Source organism: Chelonoidis abingdonii, chromosome 11 (genome assembly GCF_003597395.2).
Source record: "Chelonoidis abingdonii isolate Lonesome George chromosome 11, CheloAbing_2.0, whole genome shotgun sequence".
NCBI classification, from domain to species: domain Eukaryota; kingdom Metazoa; phylum Chordata; order Testudines; family Testudinidae; genus Chelonoidis; species Chelonoidis abingdonii.
In genome coordinates this window covers 26,130,061-26,146,758 of record NC_133779.1, presented here as the reverse complement: position 1 = coordinate 26,146,758, position 16,698 = coordinate 26,130,061, and the positions used below count along the sequence as shown (strand labels likewise).

At 48.7% G+C, this 16,698-nt stretch overlaps 1 protein-coding gene, 2 long non-coding RNA genes and 1 other non-coding gene across 4 annotated transcripts in view; 2 read left to right on the top strand and 2 right to left on the bottom strand.

Annotated features, from left to right (window-relative positions):
* Nucleotides 1-16,698, top strand: part of LOC116823303 (uncharacterized) — a 703,657-nt gene that overhangs the window by 314,420 nt on the left and 372,539 nt on the right. The window lies entirely within an intron of this gene.
* LOC142047449 (uncharacterized) overlaps nt 1-16,698 on the bottom strand; it is a 123,772-nt gene that overhangs the window by 1,291 nt on the left and 105,783 nt on the right. The window lies entirely within an intron of this gene.
* The window catches only part of LOC142047439 (uncharacterized), a 115,934-nt gene that overhangs the window by 40,965 nt on the left and 58,271 nt on the right, over nt 1-16,698 (top strand). The window lies entirely within an intron of this gene.
* Nucleotides 15,287-15,358, bottom strand: TRNAK-UUU (transfer RNA lysine (anticodon UUU)). The gene has a single exon. It is a non-coding gene; the product is annotated as a tRNA-Lys (tRNA).

Genomic DNA, 16,698 nt, shown 5'->3' with positions numbered 1-16,698 from the left:
GGGGAAATTATGCGAGATCGCAAAGGGAGCGTGTCCCAGCCCAGAATCCCGTAATCAGGGAAAAGCTGATGACGGTGGACACAGACAGAGAGAGAGCAGGGAAACCACTCAGAGGAGAAGAGTGGATGAACCCATTAATTGTCAGGGAAGCTCACAGGGACCGTCAGGAACTACGTCTTAGGAAGAAAATTCCTCACTGAAAAGCGATGAGGAATACATTAGTGAGTGTGGGAAAAAATCAATTACGCTCAGTGAAGCTAGGCCCTTATCGACATGAGAAATCCACATGAAAGAGAGACCCTCTGAAGCTGTGAGTGTGGAAAGCCTTCAATAATCCTCAGGCCTGAGTAGGCATAGCAAATACACAGAGGAGAGATAACTCTATGAATGCTGTGAGTGAGGGAAAAGTTCACTTGGAGATATCCTTATCTCTCATCAGAGAATCCACACGGGAGAGCGACCCACAAATTGCGCAACTGTGGGTTTAACGCTCACTCAGAGGATCAGCCCTTATCTCTCATAGACAAATGCAACAGGGAGAGCGACCCACGAATGCTGCGAGTTGGGAAAAGCTTCTCTCAGAGCTCAAACTTAACTATACATCAGCGGATCCACACAAGCGAGAGACCCCTATGAATGGCGTGAGTGCGGGAAACGTTTCACTCACTTCTCCCCTTACCTCTCATCAGGACCGCAACAGGAGAGCGACCCTATGAATGTTGTGGTGTGGGAAAGCTTCTCTCGGAGCTCAACCTTACTGTAATCAGAGGATCAGACAGGAGAGTAGACCCTATGAATGCATGAGTGCGGAAATGTTTCACTTCACCTCCCTCTTAAATCTCTCGACCAGAGAGTACACGGGGGGAGAAGGCCTAGAATGCAGTGAGTGCGGGAACAAGCTTCTTCTCGGAGCTCGAACCCTATTACACATACAGAATCCACACCGGGGCAGCGACCCTAATGATGCTGCGAGTGTGGGAAAAGCTCACTCATAGCTCAGGCCTTTCTAAACATCAGAGATCCGTAAAGGAGATAAACTTCATAAAACCTTCTCTAGAGCTTGTCAGACGATTTTTTTTTTTAATATCTTTTGACAGTTCCAGGTAGTGAGAGTTAAGGCTGTTGCATCTTTGCACATTGAGGTCCCTCAGACTCACCACACATGAGTTGCCCATTTTGAAAAGCTCGCTCGTCTTTGGGTGGATCCTGTGATCCATTTCCCTATGCAACCCATTGGTCCCTGCGAGTCATGGGATGTGTCTTCTTTCTACCAGGAATGTCTATCACCCAGGTGGGGAGATGGGGGGTGTCTTCAACCACCTTACATTGAGATAAAATCTACCTGGGTATAAACTGTGGGTGCCATGGAGTTAGCTAGCTTGGTTCACTTTCCCGATGTAAAAGACAGAAATATTCTTGCATAAAAACATGGGCATGGATAGTGGGTGGGGTATCTTGCACATTTTCCCTCTGTCTGACTACCACAGTCCACATTTTGCCTTGTCTAAACAAACTGGAGATTTCACATGTGACTCCTCTCCAGTGCAAAGTTATTGTTAGAGATGTTTCAAGTCCTCTCTGAGGAAGATTTTCTCATTCCCATTTGTTCTCACATTACCGGTAGGAGAGATGTGGTTCTGGCGTGACCAAACTGAGAGTGCCAAATCAGGACCATTGCCTCCAACAGGGGCAGTCACAGCCCAAGGCGGGGGTTTCACTCTAAGGCAACCAAACCCAGCCAAACAAAAATACTTCGGGTTTTCACCCCACTGGCTAACAAAAGTCACACAAGCAATTTCTAGACACTCCATTTCCCAGTTACACCACGCAGTACAACCATCTGAAGGATGATGGTATGAAAACCAACACCAGTAAAAGAAAAGGTTCTCTCGATCCAAAGGACCAAGCCCAGACCCTGGTCAATATACACAATCAGATTTACCCAGCAATCACGCGTTGCCAATCCTTAGAATCTAAAGGTATTCCATAAAAAGAAAGATGAGATGAGAGCTAGAATTGGTTAAATGGAATCATTACATACAGTAATGGCAAAGTTCTTAGTTCGCTTGTAGCAGTGAATGGAGTAAACTCGCAGGTTTTAAGTCAGGTCCATGGAGTAACATTCCCGCACTGGGATGGGTCTTCAGTCTTTTTGTTGGCACGAGCTTCAGTTTGTAGCAAAGTCCTCAGAGGTACGGAAGCAGGATTGAAGACGAAGAGGAGATGAGGCCTCCGCCTTATATAGGCTTTTCCTAGGTATAAGAACACTCCTTTGTTCCTAACTGTGGAAAGTTACAGCAAAATGGGGTCTGCAGTCACATGGGCCAGTTTCTGCACACTCTGCCTGAGTACAGGGCGTACTGGCCTTCTCTTGATGAGTAGTTGTGTAGGTGATGGTCCTTAATGGCCATCAAGCACACTAAACAGAGGCTGACAAACCCACCTTGTCTGCGCGGTGCTTCACCCCACGAACTGGCAGACAATCATTTGAAAATAAGACAGCATAACAGCACAGCCAATATTCATAACTTTAACTACAAAAATGATACAGACATACAGACAGCACAATCATAACCTGTAACCTGGTCTTAGATACCTTATATGACCCCCTTTATGTAGGATTTGGTGCCTCTATAGGACCTTGGTTGCAACCCATGTTCTATATGGTCCCAGATTATATCAATAACGTCACACCTGGATTGTGCAGAACAGCAGTTATTTTGTTGACTTTTTTTCTCATTTAAAATATATTTAAATATGATGAAGAGCTGGAGCAGTGTCAGGGAAATAAGGGTCATTTTAGCAGGAGCAGCTCCAGGCACCAGCACCCCAAGCGCGTGCCTGGGGCAGCAAGTCACAGGGAGCGCTCTGCCGGTCGCCTCGAGAGCGGAAAGCAGGCTGCCTTTGGCGGCATGCCTGCGGAGGGTCCGCTGGTCCCGCGGCTTCGGCGGACCTCCCGCAGCCGTGCCGCCGAATCTGGGGGCTGGGGACCTCCTGTAGGCAAGCCGCCGAAGGCAGCCAGCCTGCCATGCTTGGGGCAGCAAAATACCTAGAGCCGCCCCTGCATTTTAGGCTCTGTGACACTGGAAGGAGATGGGGTGACTCAGAGATTCCATCCTTCCCCATCACCCCAGAACTGTTCCCTTGTGCCTGAGCCATACACAGTTCACCCCTTCATATTCCTTCACTTCCCAAAGTGTCCAGTGAGGTCATGTTCTTAGCTGTCCATGCTTGGGAATGGTGCTTGTACATCTTTGATCCTAAATCAGAGTCACTCTGGCAGGAGATGAAAGTGTCACCGACTTGGAAGGGGATTTCAGATGAATCCCAAGCACTGTTCAAATCCCCTTTTTCCCTTTATTGGCAAAGCCACTTCTGGGAAGATCGGCTGTTTTTTCCACCTGTTATGAAGGTCTTAAAACTTCTGTAAATAGCACTAATGAGACAGCGCTGAGTGAAGCAGGTTTCAGTGGCTCATGGGAGAATTTCTCATCCTGATTCTGAGACATCAGATGTAACTTAGTCTGGAATTTCACTTTAAATTAAAATGAAAGTGTCGTCTACCTCTCTGTGATGTGGGTTTTCTATCTTTCATGAAGGCTCCAGGGTCATGTACCTGCATGTTAGTGTTGTTTGACAGATTGTAGCTCAGATTTTTTGGGAAATTTCAGACAAATGACCATCATTTTTTACTTTAGGTTTGTTTTTTCCCTATCCCTGCATGATGACATGGAGAAAATTCAAATACAGTTCAGTCAACAGGACGGAATACTCCAAGCTGCTGGACATATTATCAGAGACACAGTCTGTTTTTAAATCTCCACTCTGAAAAGGTGAACAACAGCAGACCCCAAATGGTGCAACTGCCGGAAGTAAGTGCACATGGTCACAGGGTAGTTCAATTGTTTAAGTCAATATTGTCTCAGATACTCCAGGGATAGAATTCCACAGCAAGTGACTTGGAACTAGGCAAAGTGCCCAGGTATTTGGTTCCCAAGGTATTTGTCACCCAGTCCCTACAGGAGGTTACTCCTGAAGAGATCTCCTAGCTAATCCCAAAATTTGGGAAATGCTGTCTGTGATGAGGTGTATCAACCCTGCACTGGCACTGCTAGGGTTAACTGCACCCTGTGGGCTGAAGAGGCCACACCCGCTCACCCTCTCTGGGCATGCTCCGACTGGAGACGGAGTATAACCGGGAGCAGCTCTGCCTAGGCGGACTGGGGAGAACAAACCTATGTTGTTGGCATGGGGTGTCTGGGGGGAGAGCCCAGGGCTGGAGAGGCAGGGGGCTGCGGGTGGGGGGAAGCCCAGGGCTTGGTCAGCAGGAGCATGTGGCGGGGAGTCCAGGGCTGGGGTGGGGGCAGCTAAAATTTTTTTTGCTTGGGGCAGCAAAAAACCTAGCACCAACCCTGCCTCCATGCACCGTGAGGTAGGTAGCAGCGGATCATTATTATCTCCGCTTGAAAGAGGGAGAAGCTAAGGCAGAGAAAGGAGAATTGACTTGTCTTAGGTCACACAGCCAGTCAGTGGCAGAGTTGGGAATAGGACCCAGGAGCCCTGATTTTCAGACTAACCATCGGATCTTGAATTTCATATATTGGATGACCTGAGTAAAGTGCTCTCAGATGAGCTCCAGACCAACAACAGTGACAGTAATTATTCAGCAAGTATTTGAGGAGAACTGCAATGTTAGAGAGAATCATGAACTGCTCAGAGACAACTAATGCAGAAAAGCAGCAAAATTCATCAAACATAGAACTGGTTCGGATTTATTTCCTTTGTCTTAAAAGAGAACAACAAGGACCTGAGTCTCCTCCCTGTCAATAACCCCCTGCTCAGCCAATCAGAGTAGAGACTGAGGACGGGGGTCTGCGGGTTTTCACCAGAGAGCCCAAAGGATGGCCCAGGTCACTGGTGGGGATCACAGCCCGAGCACTAGTTCAGCCCTACGTTTTTGGGTGGACCTCTCACAGTGGGAGCTGCAGAGCACTCCCCTGCAAAAAAACACACACACACACACCCACCCCTGCTGTGTTGGGAGGGGAACAGGTAAAAGGACAAAGGAAGCAAGAGAAGAAGAGGAAGGAGGGAGGGAGGAAGAGGTGAAACAAAAAGGACAAACCCTAATGTCCCCAGTGATTCTAAGGGACAAAATCCCAGGTGAGCAATAAAATTCTGCCTCCTAAGCTCGTGTTTTCCATGCCTAGAATTCAACTCTCACCAGATGGATCAGACTGAACAGGTTTCAAACCTCGAGAAGGCGCTTACCTTCTAAACAGGGACGGCTGTTTTCTAGTAAAATCACTACAAGGGAAGGAGAAAACTCGAAAGAGGTTCCTCCTGGTGCTCACATCCGTGAACCCGAATACTCTCTCAGTCCTCAAAGAGAGACCTAGAGAAGGAGACTTGCTGAAGCAAAGCCACAGGGGTCTCTGAGGTTTCCCTGGCCCCTCACCCCTGTCCTGCCTGGCTGATGTTAGCGTCTCTCTGTGAGGTCACCAGCTCCCCACCACCCTGGACCAATAGTCTGAGGTCCTGCAAAAGGCCTTTGTGATGTCACTGCCACACCCTTCCCTTGCTGTGCTAATGTCCTGCCCCTGGCCAGGCACTTTGGAGGTTTGAGCTACTCCCTGTGGATCACCCCACTCAAGGAGTGTTCGTTCTAGGCCAGCAAGCGGCTAGATAGTAAAACATCAGATGTTGCTCCCAATGCTACAATCAGTTTTTCAGAAAAATTAGTCGACTTTATGGCCAGAAGAGACCATTAGAACATCTAATCTGATCCCCTGCATATCACATGTCTCCTGTATGACACAATAGCTACTTTTGGGGCAAACACATTCCAGAAAGGGGATCTAGTCTTTCACAAAATGACATTGAGATGGACTAATCCACCACTTTCCTTGGTAGCTTGTTCCTGTGGTGAATCATCCTCGCCATTGACTGTTTGTGCTTTAGTTGTAATATGAATTTGTCTCTTTTCACCTTCCAGCCATTGGGTCTTCTTATGCCTTTCTCTGCTAGATCAAGAGCCCTTTAATACCCAATCGTTTCTCTCCATTAGGCACTTCAACACTTCAGTGAAGTCACATTTCAATCTTCTTTTTAATAAGCTAAGCAGGTTGAGCTCTTTCAACAGTTCACTAGAAGGCATTTTCTCCAGCCTTCAGAACATTTGGTGGCTCTTTGCTGCCCCAGCTCCAATTTCACAACATCTTTTTCAAATGAGGACACCAAAACTGGAGGCAGTTTTCCAATATCAGTCTCACTGATGGCCATGTCACCTCCTATGATGTTATTGGGACATTTAACTGTATAGATCACTGTTGTGACCACTGTTGGTGTCAGTTCTGCTTAGCCTGCTTGATGGCCCATTAAGAACCATCAGCTATACAATCGACCCATTGAGAGAAGGCAGATGTGCCATATGGGCTTGAGCCCAACCTCGGAGACCCCAGCGAGGGTGAGGGTTTCCAAACCAGGCTCAGTTATGAGACACAAATATCTTCACCACAGTTTTATCCCCTGAGCTTTAGCTCCATGGGGCCAAGTCAGATGACCCAGGCCAGCATGCTGCCATCTTTATCCCAGGAGAGATGGACTCTACGGGTACGTCTCCATTGCAATGTCAGCCCAGGTGTGGCACGCTGTGCTCAAAGCAGCACCCTGGAAGCCCCATATTCACCACTTTCATATAATGATGACATGGTTTGTACAAAGTCTGCCTGGTGAGGTATCATTTCAAAAGTCTTGATCTGTTGAACATTAATATCGTGTGGTAGCATTGGTTGGGAAGTTATGAAGTTTGCTCTGTGTGTGTTACTGAGATATGTTATGAGGTTGGGAAATGCCCACCACCAGCCTTTCAGATGTGACAATGGAGGAGCCAGACTCGCTGCTGGCCCATTAAAGGGATCCACACTCCCAAGGACTATCCCAGGAACCGTGTACAATGCAGACTTCTCCGAGATAGCACAGCGACAATGGACACTGCTTGACTCACATCCTAGCAAAGGAGCTTTCCTAGCAAGTTGGAAGAAACTATGAAAGAAGGGAAGGTAGAGACATTATGAATTGGCCTCTCTCCCCACAATTCAACACCTGAAACACATCTGGAGGACAAACACTGAACTGAGATAAATCAGAAGAGAAATAATAATAATGCATTCAAATCAAAGTCCCCAGACAGACTAGTATTGGCCACAGGGGGTTCTCTGGTCTGTTTTTCAGCAGAAAAATTTTCAGTGTGGGGAATTTTGTTTTCTCAGTCAGACTTTGCCAAGGGAAGCAGAGCGAAAATGTTGAGTTGCCTCCTTCAGAACAGCTTGGCTAGACACTAGCTCTGGTTCACTGTTGGGGCCTTGCTCAGGATGGGGGTATTTTAATAATTTGGGAAGGTCCCATGGGTGTTTGGGGAGATTATGAGGCATGTTTCCTTTTGAGATAAAAACTAAGAAATACAGGACTAGAGAATTTTTTTTTAGAAATCTGGGATTTAGACATTTTTTATTTAAAGCAATGGGAGGGTCTGAGTTTCTGAAAGGTTTTTTGTTTGCAAGAAGCAATGTTGTTTGATCTGTCATTGTACCAAAGGGGGAGATGGTTGTCTATAAAAGAGGTGTGAAGACTAAATGCATCTGATGAGGATGGGATTCAACCTACGCATGCAGAGAAACAAACAGATTAGCAGTCCATCACCTTAACCACTCAGCCACCTCATCTGAGCTGTCAGGAAAGGGACAGGAGGAGAAATCTAAGGCCAGGGAGAGAGGGACACTAAGGAGTTTTTAAATACTAAGCAGAAGCAGGGGCTGAATGAGCTCCCCCCTCACATCTAGTGAGGAGCTGGGGGAAAGACTTCAGGAACAGACCGTGTTTGCACAGACACACCTACTCTGCCTAGCTATGCAGCATGGTGGGGCCGCTTCCCCAAAATGACCAGTTTGGGGATGGTGGTGGGTTACAAATCACTTTAGGATTGAGTGGAATGAAATGTTATTCTCCTCCTGTATGAGTGAAGGGCAGCAGAACATACCTAGTGCGTCCTGATGGAGGGGTAGGTGGGTGAGGAATAGCTTTTATTGGACTGCAGAGAAGTGATTGAGGATGTCACCCTAAAACCAGTGGTCCCCAAACATTTCACATTGTGCCCTCTTAGCCATGGCTGTGGCCCCTCGGAAGCCACGGTCGAGAACCGGGCTGGGAGTGGGGCTGTTGCTTGCTGGGGAGAGGGGGTGCGGACAGGAGTAAAGGGGTCGATGCCGGGTGGGAGCCAGAGTCTCAGGCTGAGGGTGGGGTTGGGGAAGAGCTGGGGACAGAGGGGGCTGAGTGGGCTCCCTCCCTGCCCTCCATGGGGCTGGCTCAGGCCTGAGGTGCCCCCATGAATGTTCCTCTGTGTCCCCTAGGAGTCACACCCACAAATTACGGGGACCAATGAACCCTACTCGCTAAGCAGGGGCTAGTGATGCCAAAGCCCAGGGAAAGGGAGAACAAGTGTGGGGGCCCCAGCACCAGAACCATGGCCCCCCTTCTGTCTGTGGCTCCGCCCCTTCCACCTTCCATTCCACCCATGCCCATCCACTGTCACCTCTGTTCCACCCCTTCCCCACCAGCCCCACCCTATCACTCCTTTTACCTCTGCCCTGCTGCGGCCTGAGACCAGAGAAGCTCTGTGCCCCTGCTGCAGCCCCCGGGCCAAGCAGGGAGTGAGAGCTCCTCCAGCCCTGGGGCCAACATGGGGGAGACTTTTCCAGGGGTCCAAATCAGCCAGGGCCTCGGCAGTCATGCGGCAGTGCAAAGGTGCCCCGCTGCGGGCTGAGTAGTGTCCAGACACTGGCTTCCTGGGGGGGCTCCCACTGTGGTTCCCTGCTGTGTGCTGGGGACCTGGTGGCCTTAGGAGGGGGGCAGCAGCCGCCAGGTGGGGGGGAAAGGGCAAGTGTGACACAAGGATACAGCTCACCCGCCCCAACGCTTCCTCCGTGGCCCCATAGAGGGCTGGGGGGAGCGAGGAGCAACATATGTGCTCCATGTGTCCTGGTCACTTTCCCCACCTGGGCTGTGCTGTGAGGGAGCATCAGAAGCTGCTGCTCTCTGCCCTCCCCTTATGCAGCCCAGCTGAGGAAAGTGACCTGGATGCAGGGAGCTCAGGATGATGTCACTTCTTGCCCCCCCAACCCCCACAGCCCCCTAGAGGTGCCGCGGAGGAGCAGCGTTGCAGGGAAGGAGCGGGCAGCAATGCCAGCTGCTCCATGCACACAGGTCAGTGTCCCCATGTGGGGTGCAGGAGAGGGTGCAGGGGGTTTCTGTGATGCCTGTTCTATCAATATCGTCACTATGGCCTCTGGGCGGTATCCACAGTGCACCACTGTGACCGCTCTGGACAGCATCTGAACTCGATGCTGTGGCCAGGTAAAACAGGAAAAGCCCCACGAAATTTAGATTTCATTTCCTGTTTTGCCCAGCGTGGAGCTCTGATCAGCACGGGTGGCAATGCAGTCCCAAATCTAAAAGAGCTCCAGCATGGACCATACAGGAGATACTGGATCTGATCGCTGTATGGGGAAACAAGTCTGTTCTATCAAAGCTCCGTTACAGAAGACAAATGCCAAAGCGTTTGAAGAAAAATCTCCAGGCTGCACAGTGCTGCGTGACAAGCGTAATGGGAAGCCAGAGACTCAAATGGATGCTCATGGATGGAGGGGGTACTGAGGATCCAGCTATCCACAGTCCCCAGCAGTCTCTGAAAGTATTTGCACTCTTGGCTGAGCTCTCAATGCCTGTAGGTTCAACACGTTGTCCAGCGTGGTTCAGGACTAGCTCCTCAATTTACTCCCCACACCACACGTGAAAGAAAAGGGAAAGAAATCGTTTCTTGACTTCTTTCAATGTCACCTTTGTCTACTGAATGCTGCTGGTAGACGCGATGCTGCAGCAGTGAGTGCAGTATTCGCTCCTCTCCCTCCCCGTGGCAGATGGTGCAGTAGGGGTGGTAATGGTCCTTATCACCCGTGAGTGCTCCAATGCTTGATAACTGCTGAATACTCTGGCTGGCCTGAGGTGATGCCGGCCAGGGGGCCTCCTGGGTAAAATAGGAATGATTCCTGGTCACTCCCAGTAGATGGGACAGAACAGCTGGTAACCATCTTCATCATAGCAACTGGGGCTGAGCTTCAATCAGCCCTCTCCCTTTCATGTGTAAAGAAAAGATTCTGTACTGTGTGGACTATCATAGCAGCGGGATGCTGGGCTCCTCCCCGACACTGCTTAATGTCTTGCCTGGACTGTCATACGCCCGGGATGCTGCTCCCCTCATTTTATCTCACTGACAAGTCACTGTTTCTTATTCCTGCATTCTTTATAACTTCATGACACAAATGGGGGGACACTACCACGGTAGCCCAGGAAGGTTGGGGGAGAAGGGAAGCAACGGGTGGGGTTGTTGCAGGGGCACCGCCCCCTGAATGGCATGTAGCTCATTTCTGTGGGATCTGACACGGAGCAGCAGTGCTCTCTGATACACTGGTTCTCTAGTACACTTGCCCCATATTCTAGGCAGGACTGACTCTATTTTTAGAAACCATAAAGGAACATTGAGTCAGGGAGTCATTCCCGGTTTTGCTTTTGTGCCCCCGGCTGATCTCAGCCAGGGGCACCATGATAGCACAGACAGTACAGAGGGACAGATAACCGTCATCTCATTGCCAATTTACCCTGGCAGCAGACAGTGCAGAACAACTGGTAACTGTCTCTGCTATCATGCAAAAGCAAATGAATGCTGCTGTGTAGCGCTGGAGTATCGCCTCTGTCCACGGCATCCAGTACACATACGGTGACTGTAAAAAAAAAAAAAAAAAGCTGAATGGGCTCATGTTTGCTGTGCTATGGTGTCTGCAGGAATCCAGGGAAAAAGGGCGCGAAATGATTGTCTACTGTTGCTTTTCGGAGGAAGGAATAACTGACGACATTACCCAGAACACCCTGACATGATTTTTGCCCATCAGGCACTGGGCTCTCACCCAGAATTCTAAGAGGCAGGGGAGACTGCGGGAACTATGGATAGCTATGGAATAGCTACCACAGTGCAACGCTCCGGAAATCGATGCTAGCCTCGGACCATGGACGCACACGCTGAATTAATGTGCTTAGCGTGGCCGCATGCACTCGACTTTATACAATCTGTTTATAAAACCAGTTTATGTAAATCGGAATAATCCCATAGTGTAGACGTACCCGTAGACCCCTTACACGACAACCTTTCTGTAAATTTAGCTGCAAATAGAGAACAGTGGTCACAACAGTGATCTATACAGTTACAGATATATGTCAATAACATCCCAAGAGGTCAAGTATCAGAGGATAGCCGTGTTAGTCTGGATCTGTAAAAAGCATCACAGGAGGTGACATGGCATCAGTGAGACTGATACAGGAATAGCCTCCGGTTTTGCTGTCCTCATTTGAAAAAGATGTTGTAAAATTGGAGCTGGGGCAGCAAAGAGCCACCAAATGTTCTGAGGGCTGGAGAAAAATGCCTTTTAGGGAGCTATTGAAAGAGCTTAACCTGTTTAGCTTATCAAAAGAAGACTGAAAGGTGACTTTGTTGAAGTGCCTTAATGGAGAGAAAAGATTGGGTATTTAAGGGCTTTTGAGTCTAGCAGAGAAAGGCATAACAAGAGCCAATGGCTGGAAGGTGAAAAGCGACAAATTCATATTATAACTAAGGCACAAATAGTCAACAGCGAGGATGATTCACCACAGGAACAAGCTACCAAGGAAGTGGTGGATTGCCATCTCCTGATGTCATTTAATGAAGACTAGATGCCTTTCTGGAATGGGTTTGCCCTCAAAGTAGCTATTGTGTCATACAGGAGGCTGTGATATGCAGGGGGTCAGATTAGAGGCTCTAATGGTCTTTCTCGCCATAAAGTCGACTAATTTCTGAAACACTGAGTGTAGCACTGGGAGCAGCATCTGATGTTTTCCTGTCTAGCCGGCTTGCTGTCTAGAACGAACACTCCTTAGGTGGGGTGATCCACAGGGAGTAGCTCAAACCTCAAAGTGCCTGGCCAGGGCAGGACATTGGCACAGCAAGGGAGGGTGTGGCAGTGACATCACAAAGGCCTTTTTGCAGATCTCAGACTATTGGTCAAAAGTGTTGGGGAGGTGGTGACCTCACAGAGAGATGCTGACATCAGCCAGGCAGGAGAGGGGCGAGGGCCAGGGAAACCTCAGAGACCCTGTGGCTTTGCTTCAGCAAGTCTCCTTCTCTAGGTCTCTCTTTGAAGACTGAGAGAGTATTCGGGTTCATGGACGTGAGCGCCAGAGGAACCTCTTTTGTTTTCTCCTTTCTTGTAGTGATTTTACTAAAAACAGCGTCCCTGTTTAGAAGGCAAGAGCCTCCTGGAGGTTGAAACCTGTTCAGTCTGATGCATGTGGTGAGAGTTGAATTCTAGGCATGGAAAACACGAGCTTAAGGAGGCAGAATTTTATGTGCACCTGGGATTTTGTCCTTAGAATCACTGGGGAATTAGGGTTTGTCCTTTTTGTTTCACTTTTCCTCCATCCACCCCCATCCTTTCTCTTCTTCTCTTGCTTCCTTTGTCCTTTTATCTGTTCCCCTCCCAATACCAGGAGGTGTGTGTCAGTGTGTGTGTTGCGGGGCAGTGCTCTGCAGCTCCCACTCTGGGGTCCATCCAAACTGTGGGGCTGAACTAGTGCTCGGGCAGTGATTCCCACCAGTGACCTGGTCCATGTTTTGGGCTCTCTGGTGAGAACCCTCAGCCTCCGTCCTCAGTCTCTACTGATTGGCTGAGCAGGGGTTATTGACAGGGAGGAGACTCAGGTCTTGTTGTATACCGTCGATTTGCGGCCACACTAAACCTAATCCGATATGGTAATACCGATTTTAGCACTACTTCTCTCGTAGAGGAGGAGTACAGAAACCTATTTAAAGAGCCCTTTATATCGATATAAAGGGCCTCGTAGCGTGGACGGGTACAGCATTAAATCGGTTTAATGCTGCTAAAATCGGTTTAAACGCATAATGTTGACCAGGCCTATGGAGAGGTTCTGATTGGCTGATTATAATGATGCTATCTCTAGAGGTGTATCATTTTTGTAGTTGACGTTATGAAAATTGACTCTATGCTGCCTGTATTTCAAACTTGTGCTCTGCTTCAGGGAATGATCCCTTTGTTTAATTGATGAAAACATAAACTAGACACTTAGCGGATTGGAACTGATTTCAGCTGATGGACAGGTTTGCTAGGCTTTTATGCATTTGGACAGCAAAATGTTGAGTGTTCACATTCATTTCAAGCATCCCCATATGGTGGTGCTCCTGAATATGATGGAAATGAAAGGGTTTTGGTTTTTTTAAGAGGGCACCTGGGTTTGAACCAAGGACCATTTGATCTGTAAGTAAACACTCTACCACTGAGCTATACTCCCATTACAACAGGAGTGTGGAATCGTGATCTCCAGGACTTTGAATGACAGACCCTGCTTCATCAAGCTCCTTTGCCATTCACAGACCACAGGTGGTTTTAAAAATGGGGTTTGATTAATCTTCTGAAATGTGGTAAACAAGGCAGCTTCCATACCCACCGATATAGCTTCTCCCCCGGACATAGCAGCCACCTCTTGGGGAAGTGGATTGACTACACCAACAGGAAAACTCTCCCATCAGCATAGAGCAGCGGTTCTCAAGCTGTGGGTCAGGACTCCAAAGTGGGTCATGACCCTGTTTTAATGGGGTTGCCAGGGCTGGCATTAGACTTGTTGGGGCCTGGGGCTGAAACCAGAATTCTCAGCCCCACCACCCAGAGCTGAATCCTGGTTTTGTCCTCCCCCCATTGGGGCAGAGCTCAGGCTTTGGCTCCCCCACACACACCTGGTGTGGAGCTTCATGGTGCTTGGCCCCTCTTTCCAGGGCCATGTAGGAAGTGTTTTTTGGCAGAAGGAGGTTGCAGTGAAAGGACATTTGAGAAACCCTGGTATAGAGCATCTCCATTACTGAGCTACAGCACCATAGACTCAATGTTTGAAATGTTGACTTGTCCTTAGCCCCTGAATCCATCTAGACTTGGCTCTCTGTGGCATCATGGGTGATCAGACACTGAAAGTGCAGCCATGGAGACACCACACACCAGCCTTCCCTACCTGGCAAGAATCAAACCTCCACAGGAAAACCCCTATGGTTTACGCTAGCCCAGCTCACTAAGCCCTCAGCCACAACCACGTAACACAGGGGCCTTTCTACACTCTGGTTCTATTCTCACTGAAGGGTCCTTTCCAACTATTTGCTCAGACCAGCTTCCCCAGCACACTCACTGCTGTGCAGCTCTGTATATGTGGCCATGGCTAAACAGCAAGAATTCCTGCCCATTTCCCTACTGGCTGGAGGATGATGAGAGTGTGTTTGTGGTTAATGATGTTGCTGTAGATTGTTCATTCCCTGCCTTGGCAATTCAGACAGTCCCTTTTCCCGTCGTAGCGCCAGCACCTCTGTGAGTCCAATAACGGAGGCAGGTTTTCTCTGGGCACTGAGATTTTTCAGGGCATTGGTGGCTCCTTTCTTTCCTCACCCTGGAGTAAACTCAGCTTTTTATTCCATCCTTGATGATTCATGGAATAACAACAGCAGCCTGAAGAGGAGAGGGAATATCTCACTGCCCGGGGGGAAGGTGGACGCATCCCCTCTGTCTGACCATTGCCATTGCAGGAGAGAAAGTTTCAATGGAATTGACTGCCCTGGCTTGGACTGGAAACACAGGGAGGTTTTGCTCTTCATGGATCCGTGCAAAGGAAATTGTTTCTCCTTGTGAAAATGGGGAGGGAAATGGAACGCCCACATGGTAGTGCCTAAGGCAGAAGGGAACCTTATAGGTTAGAATAGGATAAATTCTCAAGCAGCATGTTTCTTACTTTGCCCATCTTTCAATTTTGATTATTATCAATGGAAATGTTTTGCCATTGGGTTGTGCATTTACACAGAACTTGACATTTACCAACAAATACGTAATTCTTCCAAGCCTGCCTAGTCTGCAGTTGGTGAGTTTAGAGGGACACACTCACTCTTCCCACTCCCCATGCCAGGCCTGTGCTCTCCAGAGTGTCAACTTCTCACACAGCTGGGATCCTTCCCTGATCTCCCCTCAGACCTCTGCCCCCGCTCCCACCCCCACTTCTGAGGTCCCCTCCCAACACTATCCAACTCCCCTGCTGCCAGGAACCCTCCCCATTCCTTTCATTTCCTGCCTCCCCTCTGAGCAAAAGCTCTGGACTATTCCCACACTGGGAATTGAACCCAGGCCACCTCGGTAAAAACCAGGAATCCTGGCCACTAAACCATATGGGACTTGCATACTCAATAGCACATTCACATTCAACAACATTTAAAAGTAACCATTCAAAGTAGCCATTCAAAAAACTTCAAAAACAGACTTCAAAGGGAAATTGCAGAGTTACAATTGATCTGCAAACTTAACTCCATTAATTTGAGCTTGAAGAGGGACCAGGAGTGGCTGGCTCACGACAAAAGCAATTTTCCCTCTCTTGGTATTGACACCTCCCCGTCAATTATTGGCAGTGGACCACATCCAGCCTGACTAAATTAGCCTTCAACCCTGCTTCTCCCCTTGTAAAGTAACTCCCGTCACGCCATGTTCCAATATATATTTATGCCTCTATCTGCAATTTTCATTACATGCATCTGAAGAAGTGGGCTTTTTACCTACGAACGCTTATGCCCAAATAAATCTGTTAGTCCTTAAGGTGCCACCAGACTCCTCGTTGTTTCTGAGAAAAAAAAGCTAAATGCACTCTAAGCCGATCTTAACCCTTTCAATGCCCTTACAAACTAAGATGCTTCTCGCCACAGGCCGGCTGGTGGCTTTTCAGCCAGGCTCTCCCCTTTGATTAGCACTTCGGTTGCTTGCTGTGGGGGTGTCTGTAGATGTGGGTGGCAGAGAGATAAAGGAAGGCAAATGTCTCCTTTTATCATGTCCTTTCTTCCCTCTTGGCTTTGCCCCCCCCTCCCCCTTCAGAGTCAGGTGAGCATCACTGCATCTCTCCAAGCAAGTTTGAGCAATTCCCCTCATATGGCGTCATGCAGGTGAGTCATTGCATTGTAGCTCCCTTGCTGGACAATGGCTGTTGATGGGTTGTTTGACAACCTGTCTGGGTGTTGGTTACTTTCCCTGCTGTTGTCACTGGGGAGCTAATATTTGGCTGATTCCCCCACCTTACAGCATAGTGACAACCACACTGCACAATTCTCATAACTTCATATGCATGAATGGTATACATCTATGGGTAGAGAAATGACTTTCAGCAGATCATATCCTTTCCTCTGATACCTTACAAGTCATGCTCTATATGTAAGGTGATGATTATATGAAAATGAGGAATATAGGGGTTACAGCACGCTCCCCCGAAGGTACAGAATGTCACACTGAGATTCTGTTTTCATTTGTTCTGAGGGCCAAACCCATAGAGGTGCGGTTGGCTGCTGGGAGATAGACCCCTGTGGCTGCCTGTTGGCTCCTTGCAGCCCAGGAGAAGCAGGGTTCTGGGGGGTAGGAAAAGTAGCAATGGCGAGGCTGAGTGGGCTCCTTTCTGGCTGAGATGGTGGGCTGTGGTGGGTCTGGGAGTTGCCTGCAGGCCATAAGTGGACTTGGTGCAGTGAAAACCGCTGCT